Genomic DNA, 12218 nt, shown 5'->3' on the forward strand with positions numbered 1-12218 from the left:
CCTGCCTCTGCCTCCCGAGTGCTGGGATTAAAGGCGTGCGCCACCACGCCCGGCGTGAAATGTTATTTTTGAAGTCAGGAAACACTATATGGCCACTGGTTCCTATAGTCTCTGAGAGTCAGGCCAACCCTCTGCCTCTCAAGTCCTTTTAAGGAAAACGACAGGGCACCTTTCCATGCGCCACCTGGTGGCAAGAATTGTCATTACACTAGCCAGGAGATTCTCCTGCCCCAGAACAGACAGACCATTGACCTGTCCTGAGGGAGGATGGCTCTTCCAGCTCATTCAGTGAGCAGGTCTATGTGTCTTCAGAGGTGACACTCAGAACTTTCAGTGGCTGGCAACCTTGGCCAGAATGGTTGCTGTGGAGGCCCAGAGCTCTTTACCCAGCTCAGCAGGGCCCTGAGCACCCCGGGACAGGCCTCAGGAAGATAAGCCTGTCCTTGGCTTCCTGGCATAGGACAGGTGCTAGGTAGTTCTGCATGTTCTTGTCTGACTTCAGTCATGGAAAACATGCCTTCTGGGCTCCCTTCAGACACGGCTTCAGTGAAGAGGAGTCTGGACTAATGATTAGAGACAACCCATTACCAGAGGGGAGCCCGTTGTGGGAGAGCTGTGTTGTTATAATCAGGAACAGGCGACCAGAGAGCGATGGGATAGGATTGTCTTTGGCCTCATCCTGTGTGGCTTGGGCGTGTAGGTGTAGCTACACCGCTCTGTGCTTCTTTACTGCAGATACTGGAGGCAGTGCATCTGGGCTCTGAGAAGAGTCTGTCAGGGGCTTGGGAGCAGCACGCCTCCATGGAGATCTGGAAGGAAGTTCATGGAAGCCAGTGAGCAGAGCAGTGGGGCCGAGTGCCGTGTGCTAAGTGGAGCCCCTGACATCACCACCACCTCCTGATGCAGACTCCATTTCTGAGGAAGCTGAGGCCCAGGGGGATGGAGCGACTTGCCCAAGGCCACATGGCTTGTGAAGGTCAAAAGTGAGACCAGAGCACAGATCTATTCAGTTTGAATGGTTTGTAAGAGTTTAAAGAGATATATGGGTGCTCTTGTGGCTGGATGTCACAGTCTGCAGAGTTTGGACACTGCTCAGGTCCAGTCTGTCTCCATTACCGGCCCCTGGAGCTGTCGCTGCTCTTATAGAGCCTGCCGTGGCCCTCAAGTCTCCCTCTGGTGGCCCTCCTCACTGTAGTCAAGTCTGAAGGGAGCCCAGAAGGCATGTTTTCCATGACTAAAGTCAGACAAGAACATGCAGAGCTACCTGTCCTATGCCAGGGGGCCGAGGGCAGGCTTATCTTCCTGAGGCCTGTCCTGGGGCTGCAAAGGAGTCTGGGAGTGTAAACACCCTGTAGGAAGAGACACCCGGGCTGGCAAGGACATCTCAGACATGCGATGCCAGAGGACCATCTTCCTAGGGATATTAACCTGAACTCAGCCAACATCAGACACCAGATGGCCCATGTGCCAGCACCGCTTGACTTGGGATGGGGTGACATAGCCCAGGTGATGCAACAGGACCTGTGTCACTATGCGACATCATGGTAAAACCAGCCCACTTCACATATGTCCAGGACCCCAGGAGCCTCCAGAAGGGCAACAGCGTCTGCGCAGAGCATCTTCCATATGTTAGCAGTAGTGTTTTGAGGCATGGTCTCCCATGTGTCCAGCCTGGTCTGGAGCTTGAGAGATGCTTGCCTCTGCCTCACGGGTGTAAGGGCTGTTTGCATGGGCCATGGTGTCCAGGCTACAAAATCTATCTTGTAGCCAAGCACTGCTCTCAGTGAATAACTGTCTGTGGGCTACGTGGAGAGCACTGGGCATCTGTCTGTGGGTGTAGATCACAGCTATGGAGCACCAGTCCCAAATCCCAAATCCTCACCTGGCTTCCATGGAAAGCACTTAGCTTCCACAAAACATGTGTGGCTTCCCGAGGACACAGGGGGCTTCCAAGGGACTCAGGTGACCTTTTAAATACGTGGAAGAATTGATGGACAAACCATCTCAAGCCGCACACCAAGGGACATCTCTCTCTCTCTCTCTCTCTCTCTCTCTCTCTCTCTCTCTCTCTCTCTCTCGGGTTTTCTTCTTTCAAGTGAAGCTACTGGGGGGTCTTTGTCACCCCACTTCATAAAGATGGGTGGGTGTCAGGATTGGGCTTGGGATGAGCCCAGGTGTCTAGTGAAAACCTTGGGGCACCTTTTTTGGTGTTCGTTCCCACAGGTCCTTACTAGACATCGTCCCCTAATTGTTCCCCTTATGAAATGTTCATTGTCGTGTGTTGCACGTGTGTCTTGGCTTTACACAGAAGTAAGGCCCACTCCCCCTCTCCAACAAACTCTCCTTCTGAGGAGACTCAGGCTGTCACATCAGCCCTCTGAGCCAGCCCTCCTGGAGAACCTTCTGGAGGCATCAATTCTTGTCCTTGGGTTTGGAACTGGGAAGAGTACTCCCTGGGACTCTGCACCGTGCCTGTCAAGGGCCTCAGGTGACGCCGGTAAACAGAGACATTTCCAAGACAGTGTGGTCTTTAATTCCCACCCCAGGGACATGGCTGTGCTGTGAGCGACCCTCACAGGCAGTCAAGACCACTGAGGCCTTGTTGTAGATCCTGTGGGTCAGGATGCTGGCTTCTGCTGCTTACCAGCGGTAGCCTGCTGTCTCTGAAAATTGTCTCTGGCCTGCAGAAACAGTGGCTTCTTGGATGGTTGGGGACATGTTTGTGACAGGACAGAGTAGCACCTAAGGTCCTTCTGGACACAGAAGAGGAACATTCTAGATCTGTGTTTTTCAGAAAACAGGCCCCTAGGCCACTGCAGCATCCTGTTTCCTATTTCTGAGCACCAGGTTTTGGTAGACCCTCAAGGATCTATGTCTTTAGCAGGCTCATGACAGAGCTGTATTGCTTGCCCAAGCTCCATACTTTGGAGAGCAAGACCCCAGCTGGGTCAGTTCCTCAGCAGGCAGTGGAGGCAGTGTGACAGATCTCAGCCCACACCATTCATCATCCTCGTGTCATTTTGTGTCTGCTGGTGTGCTTAGTGTCACTCCTGGCGAGAGTACCCCCACTCTCAGACATGGTACCAAACTTGTCCATAAAATCCCCCAAATCCCTCAGCAGACAAAACCAGCCCTGCCTAAGAAACCACAGCCAGGGAGAAAGCTGGAAATGAGGCAGCCCCATCCCATCTCCACCTGCCTGGAAGTCTCCGGCCTCTCCTGAGACAGGTAGAGCACAGCATAGAAAGCAAAGCCAGGCGGAGGAGGTCAGACCCAGAACCCAGGGGCCTCCGCACTGAGCCGGGAACCAGAGTGTGAACACATGCAGCTGAGGTGACTCACTCAGAGAAAAGGCTGGGCGTTCACAAGCGAAGCGGAGCCAGCTCAGTGCGGCTTCCTTGGCCCGACAGAGGCCGCTGCCTTGCGGTTCATGTGAAGACATGTCGCCTCAGGTGCACTGCCGCTGTGTATATTGAGATCTTTGAAAGGAAACGACCCATGACAGAAAGAATAAACAAACACGCCTGTGAACCAGAGCTGGTTTACAGTCTCAGGCGGTCCCCTACACACACACACACACATGCGCACACACACATATGCACACACATTCATTCGTACATACGTACATACATACATACATGCACACACACAGACATACATGCGTACACACACTCACATCTGTACACACACATGACATGCAAAGATACACATACATGGACACACATGCTCACATGGACACACACATGACATACATGCAAAGACACACACTCATGCATGCACTCACATGAATATACATGCATATGTACACATATTTACATACACACACATAGACACACATGTGCACACACACACACTCACACACACACACACACTCACATACATAGACACAGCTCACATGGGGGTGGGGAGCTGAGGTTTGAACCCTGGTCTATCTGCTTCCTGATATCATCCAAGATGACAGCACCTCCTGGCTCCCATGTGACTCTAGACCTTCTCTTTCCCAGCAGCCTGCACTCCAGACCAGCAGCTCAGTGCTCCAGGGTGTTTGTTAGAATGCAGAGGCTGAAAACCTAGGGACTTCTGGACACAAACTGCCTTCTGCACAGCATGTTTCTATTCATCCAGAGGATGGAGTGTCAGCCTGCTTCCTGGAAGTCCCCATCTCCTCAGTGTTGAGGGACTGTTTAAATAAGGATGCTGGGCTGGACAGATGGCTCGTTGGTTAAGAGGACTTGCTTGCTGTTCTCGTTGATAACAAGGACAATTGGGCTCAATTCCAATCTTCTATCAGGCACCTCCCAAGCACCATTAAGCTCCAGTTTCAGGGCCTCTGGTGCCCTCTTCTGGCCTGCACAGGCACTGCACATGTATGGCACACATACAAACAAGTATACACACACTTTTTTTTTTAACTTTTAAAAATTAAATATTGTCGCCCCCCCCCCAATATCATAAAATTCAAGTTTGTAGTTTAAGGTGACATTCCACAGTGCAGAACGACTTGTGACAAAAACAACTTCCATCCCTACCTAATCCCTGGGACACTACAGAGAATGGTTCCGGCCACTGTCCTGTCTTTGGTGTGCTTCTGAACTGACCTGGTCCCACTACAGCTCACCCATGCAGGACACTCACATGGTTTACCTCCACCCCCACCCCATGCTTTCCCTTTGTCTCACCTCTGTAGCCTCACTGGAGACCTTCGTCCGGTGCCTGTTTCTTGTCTCTCACACTTTGGCAGAAACCCACTAATTTCAATATGGGAAGGAACCTAATATGGCCACTGTCCCACCTTCTTCCTATCCCTGAACTGGCGACCCAGCCACAGTGACTCACACAGGCAAGAGCTCTGCTGTATTCTGACCAGAGGCCAAACACCCTAGACCACCGTTTCTCAGAGACATCAGAGTACAGTCAGAGCAGGCAGGCAGCTGTGAGGAAGGAGCGGCTGACAGGGGCTGGGCGGGCATTGCCTGGAGGGTGTGTGGTGCAGTGAGCCAGCTGACTGCAGGACCTTTCACTTCCTCCCCAACTCCAGAAGATCGAAGTGAGAGTCTGCTGAGACCCTGCATCTGCTCAGACCTCCTTAGACTTTGGTGGACAATGGTTTCCAGAAGTTAGCATCTTCCTCCTTTCCTCCCTCCCTTCCTCCTTCCTTCCCTCCCTCCCTCTTTCCTTTCCTCCTTCTTTTTGTTCCTTTCTAATGGTGGAAGTCAAACCTAGAACCTTATTGCACACCAAGCAATGGCTCTGCCACTGATCTACACCCCCTGCCCCCCAGCCTCCTTTCTAGACATTTCTAAATACCTGAACAGCACAGAGAGGGCTTTCCCCGAGCACACAAGATATACTAGTGCCACTCATTAAATCCATCCTCCCAAGATGTCACAGCAGAGAGAAAACCCTGTCTCCCCTTCCTTCATTTTCTTGCTTCCTTAGACCTACAATGCTGTGGTGGTGACCTCAGAGAAAGGGGTGCTCAGCTTCCGGCTCTGTTTTATGAACTGTTAGATATTAAATGCTCTCCTTTGCGGATACCTGTCAAAACAGCTTCACATCACCTTCCCTGGGAGAGAGATCCTTGTGAAGCCACAAAACTCAAATTATACAAATACCCGTCAGAAACCATTACAGTCAATGGCAGAGGCAGCTGGGGGGAGGGGAACGCAGAGTCTTTTCTTAGCGAGGACAGGAAGCACTCCCTAGGACTCTGGGTTTTTGTGAAAGTGAGTGAGAATTCCTCCCTGCCTGAATTGCTCTGCTCAGTGGGTAGCTAGAATTCCTCAGGCTAGTGCTCCTAGGAGGAAAGATGTTGAGTCAGGTGACTGACAGTCAGAGAATCTGAAAGCCAGCTGTCAGGTCCTGAGTTTTAAAGTCATCTCCCCTCCCTTCCTTCCTCCCTCCCTCCCTCCCTCCACCCCTCACTCCCAGCCTCCCCCCACCTCTCCACTGTGTGGAAGGGACTTTGAGTGACCTCTTTAGCTTCTAAGCATTTTCTTTCCTGAAATGTCTTCTTCCTCTTGCATGTGCAAAGCCCACCTCTGTCACAGTCCTGTACCACAGCCCAGAGAGGATTTTAGCCATGAGGTTCAGGTCACAGTTGGTGGAGAACTAGGGGTGGAGCAGATGATCAGACATCACTAATAGTGGCTCCTCTTCCCATTTAACTGTGCCCCATCCTTGAGATGCAGAGGAGAGATCTGCCCTCAGAACTCCGGCTGTGTTTGCTGTTTCTGCCTCTGTTCTGGGAAATCCAAGCCAATCCCTGGCTCTGGGCATCCAGTGGGAGGTGAGCTTTGGAATCAGGCAGAAAGTGCCAGAAGGGAGACTACAGTCTGCCGCTCTAGGCAGCAGGAGGGAGGCCCAAGCACCTGAAGGGTGCTGCCTGGGTCCCTAAAGAAGATGCTCTCAGTCCCTGGTGATCTGTGACCTCCTCTCCCTTGGGGGAACAGGGTGGGTGCCCTTGGAGGAGCAGCTTCTTGCTCCTGGTAGGTGCCTGGCAACAAAAGCTGTGGGGGCAGGACACAGCTCTCATGCCTGACATGCCCTGTGGACACACTTATTCTCCCACTCCCGGCTGGGGAGCTGGGCTCCAGAGGCCGCTCTGCAAGGGTGTCCCCAAGTTCTCCAGGCTTCTTTGGGGTTCAGGGGTTGGCCTGTTTTCTGAAAGTCACCAAGGCCCTCGCTACCCTGTGATTTCTCATTAACTAAGTGGGCCCGGGCAGTCGCAATCCTGGGATGGAGGGATGACTGAATGGTTAAGAGCCTGTCTGCCCTTGGAGCAGAAGTTGGGCTCAATTCCCAACACCCACACGGCAGCTCAGAACTGTGACTTCTGTTCCAGGGGACCCAAGGCATTCTTCTAAATCCCTCTTGTACCAACCAGACACACAGACAATGCATGCACATGCAGGCAAAGCATAATACACATGAAATAAAATTAAATATGTCTTTTTTTTAAAAAAAACATAGATCTGGTCTAGTCCTTACACTTAAGCCCTCATTGACCCAGCCGCCCTGGGGTCCAGTCGAGGATCTGACTGAACCTTCCTCCTGGCCCCACAATCCAGAATTGTCTTTCTCCCTCCTTTTCCTCCCTCTTCCCCCTCAGACAGGCCCCTCCTCTGCCTCCCACCCTTTCAATATTGCCCATACATGCTCACTCCCATTGCTTAACACTGAGCTCTACTGTGTTCCTTTGCCTACATGCCCAGTGCCCCCGGCATTCACATTCAGAAGAGTAGAAGCCAGATGGGGGGAATCCCAGTTCCAGTGCTGCCCATGACTGGCCCCAGGCAAGCCACCTCCACCATCTGATTCTCTCTCCACATAGAGAAGGGTGACAAATATCCCTGTCTGTCAGCCACTGGCCATGACATGTGTGGATGGCACTGGGTTTTCAGTAACTGCATGCTCACCACGAATGAAGACACTTCAGCTGGCCATGTTTATCCTGGGTCCCCAGAGACTTCAGACAGAGCCTACAAGGGGGCCTTCTCCTCTTGGCTAGTTTCTGCTACAAATTCTCCTTTCTCTCCTTTTAGGCTCCCCAGGACTCTAAAGCCTCCTCTCTCTTCAGAAAAACCAGAGCCAGGAGGGCTTGCCGGGCCTCTTCTGTTTTTCTCAGCAGCATCCTTCCTAGATGAGGATGCTTCAAGAAGAGGCAAGGCCGAGGAGCAAAGGAGGAGGGAAGTGATATGTCTGTGTGCCAGGCCCACTTAGCAGATGAGGAGCTCTGAGATTCAGAAAGGGGGAAGTCCCTTGCCCAGAGTCACACAGATCCTGAAAGGCAGGGCCACTGCCCAGCCCAGGATTCCGTGAGCCCCAGCTCCAGGGCTCACGAATGCAACGTGGACTCCATTTTCCTATTGTAGTCTCCTTTATTATCTGCTGCGTGACATGGGTGGGTTTATAATCAACCTTAAACACAATAAATTCTTAGTGAAGGCAAAGAGTGGAGAAGGAGATTCACAATTCAGACTTGGGTGCTTTCTCTCGTGTGTTCTTCCAAGAGGCTTCACCTATAAGAATCTGGGTATGTTCACAAGAACCCGGGTTCAGCTCTGCTCTGCTCCGCTCCGCTCTGCTCTGCTCTGCGAACTAGCTCAAGAAGATAGCGTTGTTACCCTGGCCTCTTGCTTAAAACTAACTCGCCCCTCTATCTTTCTAGATTGTGGATAATCAGGCTTGCACCCAGCGTTGTTTTATTCCAGAACTTTCATATGTATGTATGTGTGTATATACAAATGCATGCATATGTGTATATGTGCATGCATTTGTGTATACAAAATGCATGCCTATGTGTGTGTGTATGTGTATATATGTGTGCACCTGTGTATGTATATATGTGTGTGTCTGTGTGTCAGTGCATGTCTGCATGCATTTGTCTATACAAACATGCATGACTATATGTGTGTGCACATGTGTATATTTGTGTGTTTGTGTGTCAGTGCATGTGTGTATGTATATGTGCATGCATTTATGCATACAAACATTCATGCCTATGTGTGTGTGTATATATTAGTATACATGTGTGCGTATGTATGTGTACATGCATATGTCTGTGAAGTATATGTATATACGTATATATTTGTGTATGTGTATGTGCTTGTGTGCAAATGTGTTTGTAAATGTGCATGTATATATATGTGTGTGTGTATCTTGCATGCATGCATGTATGTGTACATTTCTACGACTTTGTTCATGTGTCTATGTGTGTGTGTATGCATACACAAGTGTGTATGTGGACTTTGCCCCTGGTATTCGGCACAGAACCCTTGGCCTTCTGTGTACTGGACTGACCTGACCCCCTATCCCCTACTGAGCTACATCTTTAGCCCCTTTGTAGTAAAAAATAGATTAGAATTTTTTTTCTGCAGAAGTGGATTCTTGTCTTTAATCCTGCACATCCTGCCATGTTTTCCTTTGCTCTTGGTTTCTGATTTGATTTTTTTAGTCACTTATAAAAACATATATCCATTTTTTGCCCAGGTTACTCTGTTTGATTTTAGTCTCACTTTTCCAATGTTTGACATATGAGAAAACTTAATCCAGGTCAGCGAGTACCTGCTGCTGAGAAGAATCCTCTGGAATGCCATTTTGATTTTGCGTGACCTTTGTCAGCAAGTTTGTGTCAAAGGTCACTGAACACACTGGGGTGGGGGTGGCGGCCACAGCTTCAGCGGGTGAGGATGTGTCAAAAGCAATTTTCTGAACCTCTCTGTCTTGACAAGCTTGCCATCGGCCTCAGCGATTTTCAGTTTCCAGCGCATTCCAGATGCTTCTCCTTGGGGGCTGAGGGAGGGTCTCTGCAGGTGTTTCCCCAGAGTCCCTGCCTCCACCTGTCCCCAGTGGGTCCCTGCTGTGGTACAGAGCTCTGGTGAGCATCTCTGAGCTGAGTGTCCCTTATTATCTTACTCAAGAAGTTCTTGGCCATGTCCTGGTTCACCTTCAGACTTTGTCTCAGGCACTGTCCTTATGTCTGCTCGAGTGGCTCAGGGCCCACACCTTCCCCAATGGAAAAACTGGGCTTGACTACCAAATGTCTACGTTCCAGTCTCAGACAGCCCCTCAGGAGTGGAAAGGTCAGCTCGCTTTCATATTATTCAGTCTAGAAAGCAACATGCCCCACCCCGCCCCTGGTCCCCATCACAGCCAAGTGGTGGGCACTCCTACTAAGTCTCAGCCATTATGGTGGGTGCTTGGTATGGTCAGTGCTCCAAATCTTGAGTTTGGAATGTCCCCCACAGGCTCCTGTTCTGAATGCTTGTTCCCCAGATGGTGGCGCTGTTCTGAGAGGCTGTGGAACCTTTAGCAGGTAGAGGGAGGGAGGAAGGTCACAGGAAGAGGGCTTTGAATGCTACAGCCTACCCTTGCTGTTTTCTCTGGTCCTCTGGGATGGGAGCAGGCTTGTCACACACTCTCTTTGTCATGAATGGGCCTTTGTTATCCCAACCCCACTCCTTTCTTTCTGTGACAGACTGATCCCTTGAGTCAGGATAAACCTTTCTCTTATGGTGTCTGCACGGGGTAGTCAAGTCACCATGGCATGGAGTCCATTGATGCAGCTGCGGGATGGCTCTGCTGGCACATGTATGTTACATGTTGCTTTCCCCTGCTTTCTTATTCATGTGACATGTGCCATACTCGCAGTCCACAGGACACCAGGTTGGGTTTTAGGGGCACTCTTAGCTCTAAGCAGGGACCTTTTGCAGAGCTTAGGGGATGATAACCTCAGGAGCTAACCCTTTCTAGAGTTTTCTGAGGTCAAGCCCCACCCCGGCACAGCCTCACATCCTACTGATCCGAGGCAGACGCTGTTGCTACCTCTGTCTCCTGAGGGAGCATCGGATGGATCTCCACGCGTCTGTGTTTCAAAGCTCACAGACAAGAAATGTCAGAGATGGAGCTCAAACCCAGATCCACCTGATGCTGGAGACGGACATCGGAACCTTCTTTCTGTGTGCAGAGTTCGAATTCACTTTTATATGAAGCTCTTTTATGTTTAGTTGCTTGTGTTTACTAAGATCCTGAGCCTGGAGGCACAGCAGAGATCAAGGGAAATAGATCGATCCTTGTCTTAGTCAGGGTTTTACTGCTGTGAACAGACACCATGACCAATGCAAGTCTTATAAAGGATAGCATTTAATTGGGGCTGGCTTAGAGGTTCAGAGGTTCAGTCCATTATCATCAAGGTGGGAACATGGGGCAGCATCCAGGCAGGCATGGTGCAGGCAGAGCTGAGAGTCCTACATCTTTATCTGAAGGCTGCTAGCAGAATACTGGCTTCCAGGCAGCTAGGATGAGGGTCTAAAAGCCCACACCCACACTGACACACCTACTCCAACAAGACCACACCACCAGCTTGTGTCACTGTGCGAAGTGTATTGCCTAGTCTCAAGTCTACCCACGACCTCACAATGTGTCACTCTGCAGAAGGGGCAGGTAACAATGACAGGTGGAGAAGACAACAGCCAGGAAACACATCAGGGAGGCTGGAGAGGAAACTGAACAACATAACCACAAGCCAATGGCTGCCAGGGGCTGCCAGCCAGGTAGACATAGAGTCTTGCCTTGAACATTAACAGGAACACCACCCTAGGGACATGCCTGACTTCAGAATCTGGCCTCCTGACTGGCACATCCCTGTCACTGTTAGCCTCTGAGGCCGTGTCATTGACTACAGAGCCATGACAAATTAATACAAACGTTAAAGACACACATCAAGGTGTGAACTGCTATGAGGGACAAGAAATGGGGCCCTTGGACAGGATCGGGAAAGACTGAGGGAGGGTGGCATTTAAACTGGAGACTGGCACAGGAAATCATAACAGAGAGCAAGCCAAAGAACTCCTTAGGAGACAGAAGAGAATGTTCCAGAAACCTGACTCGGCCAGTTCTCACAGTCCAACATTTGTTAAGCGCCCCACTAAACAAACTAAGAAGAAATGGGTGAGATTAAGCCTATCCATAAACTCACTTCCTAAGCAACCCTCTGTGTTGTATAACTTAAAAAATAAATTCTATTTAAGTCAGCATTTCTCAAATACCGTTTAAATGCAAAGTCAATACAAAACTCAATGAGATACTTTGGGTTTTTGTGCTAATTTCTCTTTGAAGTCCCTGTGCTCAGTAGCTACGTGTAGACTACAGTGTTGAACAGAACAATTTAGAAAATTCTAGTTCTTTCCTGGGGCTTTATCCATTTCTTAAAACAGTGGTCAACATCTGTGCTCCAAGTGTTACACAGGACTGTGCACACCTTGATGTCCTCTCCTCAGAGTCATGTTAGGGGTGACAGTATAAGAGGCACTTTCTAATGCAGCAGTGGGGAGGGGGTGGATTAGTCTCCACCTCCAGAAGCTGACCCTGGGGATGTAATGTCAGGAACTATCTGCCCCTGGTGGACTTAACCAGGCACTTCTGATTCTGCTTCTATGGAAGAGGCAGTCACTCCCCTTCTGACCCAACAGTCAAGTGTTAGGTATTGCAGATACAATCAAGAAGTTCTCGGGGAGCTGGGGAGCTGGGGAGTTGTCTCAGAGGGTAGGGTGCTTGCCTGGTAAGTGTGAGGACCTGAGTTTGGAGAGAGGGAAGAACTCACATAAAACATGGTGTAGTGGATTGGAGAGATGGCTCAGCGGTTAAGAGCACTGACTGCTCTTCCAGAGGTCCTGAGTTCAATTCCCAGCAACCACATGGTGGCTCACAACCATCTG

The sequence above is a fragment of the Mus caroli genome, chromosome 2 (assembly GCF_900094665.2).
Source record: "Mus caroli chromosome 2, CAROLI_EIJ_v1.1, whole genome shotgun sequence".
Lineage (NCBI taxonomy): Eukaryota > Metazoa > Chordata > Mammalia > Rodentia > Muridae > Mus > Mus caroli.